Genomic DNA, 2,500 nt, shown 5'->3' with positions numbered 1-2,500 from the left:
AGGCCCAACGTGTGTTGGGTTAAGGCCCAACGTGTGTTGGGTTAAGGCCCAACGTGTGTTGGGTTAAGGCCCAACGTGTGTTGGGTTAAGGCCCAACGTGTGTTGGGTTAAGGCCCAACGTGTGTTGGGTTAAGGCCCAACGTGTGTTGGGTTAAGGCCCAACGTGTGTTGGGTTAAGGCCCAACGTGTGTTGGGTTAAGGCCCAACGTGTGTTGGGTTAAGGCCCAACGTGTGTTGGGTTAAGGCCCAACGTGTGTTGGGTTAAGGCCCAACGTGTGTTGGGTTAAGGCCCAACGTGTGTTGGGTTAAGGCCCAACGTGTGTTGGGTTAAGGCCCAACGTGTGTTGGGTTAAGGCCCAACGTGTGTTGGGTTAAGGCCCAACGTGTGTTGGGTTAAGGCCCAACGTGTGTTGGGTTAAGGCCCAACGTGTGTTGGGTTAAGGCCCAACGTGTGTTGGGTTAAGGCCCAACGTGTGTTGGGTTAAGGCCCAACGTGTGTTGGGTTAAGGCCCAACGTGTGTTGGGTTAAGGCGCAACATAGGTTAGGTTAAGGCGCAACATAGGTTAGGTTAAGGCGCAACATAGGTTAGGTTAAGGCGCAACATAGGTTAGGTTAAGGCGCAACATAGGTTAGGTTAAGGCGCAACATAGGTTAGGTTAAGGCGCAACATAGGTTAGGTTACGGCGCAACATAGGTTAGGTTAAGGCGCAACATAGGTTAGGTTAAGGCGCAACATAGGTTAGGTTACGGCGCAACATAGGTTAGGTTAAGGCGCAACATAGGTTAGGTTAAGGCGCAACATAGGTTAGGTTAAGGCGCAACATAGGTTAGGTTAAGGCGCAACATAGGTTAGGTTAAGGCGCAACATAGGTTAGGTTAAGGCGCAACATAGGTTAGGTTAAGGCGCAACATAGGTTAGGTTAAGGCGCAACATAGGTTAGGTTACGGCGCAACATAGGTTAGGTTAAGGCGCAACATAGGTTAGGTTAAGGCGCAACATAGGTTAGGTTAAGGCGCAACATAGGTTAGGTTACGGCGCAACATAGGTTAGGTTACGGCGCAACATAGGTTAGGTTACGGCGCAACATAGGTTAGGTTAAGGCGCAACATAGGTTAGGTTAAGGCGCAACATAGGTTAGGTTAAGGCGCAACATAGGTTAGGTTAAGGCGCAACATAGGTTAGGTTAAGGCGCAACATAGGTTAGGTTAAGGCGCAACATAGGTTAGGTTAAGGCGCAACATGGGTTAGGTTAAGGCGCAACATGGGTTAGGTTAAGGCGCAACATGGGTTAGGTTAAGGCGCAACATGGGTTAGGTTAAGGCGCAACATGGGTTAGGTTAAGGCGCAACATGGGTTAGGTTAAGGCGCAACATGGGTTAGGTTAAGGCGCAACATGGGTTAGGTTAAGGCGCAACATGGGTTAGGTTAAGGCGCAACATGGGTTAGGTTAAGGCGCAACATGGGTTAGGTTAAGGCGCAACATGGGTTAGGTTAAGGCGCAACATGGGTTAGGTTAAGGTACAATATGGGTTAGGTTAAGGTACAATATGGGTTAGGTTAAGGTACAATATGGGTTAGGTTAAGGTACAATATGGGTTAGGTTAAGGTACAATATGGGTTAGGTTAAGGTACAATATGGGTTAGGTTAAGGTACAATATGGGTTAGGTTAAGGTACAATATGGGTTAGGTTAAGGTACAATATGGGTTAGGTTAAGGTACAATACGGGTTAGGTTAAGGTACAATACGGGTTAGGTTAAGGTACAATACGGGTTAGGTTAAGGTACAATACGGGTTAGGTTAAGGTACAATACGGGTTAGGTTAAGGTACAATACGGGTTAGGTTAAGGTACAATACGGGTTAGGTTAAGGCACTTGGGGGGGGGGGGGGGCCCGGTTTGTTGATTGTGATTATCGTAAGTAAATGACTGCGGCATCATCTGATTTGCCACGTCAGGGTGCACCTTTGGCTCATAACAGGCGGCGCTCTGATTCCATGCTTGTGGCAGACCTGTGTCTTTCATTCCTGCCATTGTTTGTGTGGTGTGACAGGAGGCAGTATTGTGATGTTGGGTGCACCCCTGTCTGGGACATGTGTGGGTGTTGGTGGCTTAGCTGAGCAATGGTGGTTGTCGGAAGGGTGGGATATTCTGTTTTCCGAGTGGACCTCCCGGTCTGGTTATGATAGTGTGGATTGTCTAATGTGGCAGAGAGGATGCACTGGGTGTTGTTCCATGCTGGTGCTTACATATTGTCTGTGTGCCTGTTACAGGCAGAGAGTAGTGCGTGATAAGAGTGTCTGGCTGACGTGTGATTGTGAGCAGAGTCTTTCAGCATGTATACGGACAGGTCTATACATTATCTGTATTCTGATGGCTCTATCTATTACTAATCAGCGCCGTGTATACGTTTAATCCGGTTCCAGTCGAAACTATTGTATCTCTGTACATTAGTGACACGGCGAGCCCGCTATGTAGTTACTCGTCTCGGCAGCTTCCA

Source organism: Schistocerca americana, unplaced genomic scaffold (genome assembly GCF_021461395.2).
Source record: "Schistocerca americana isolate TAMUIC-IGC-003095 unplaced genomic scaffold, iqSchAmer2.1 HiC_scaffold_355, whole genome shotgun sequence".
Taxonomy (NCBI): Eukaryota; Metazoa; Arthropoda; class Insecta; order Orthoptera; family Acrididae; genus Schistocerca; species Schistocerca americana.
The sequence above is the reverse complement of the archived record's forward strand: the minus strand, read 5'-3'. Positions refer to the sequence as shown.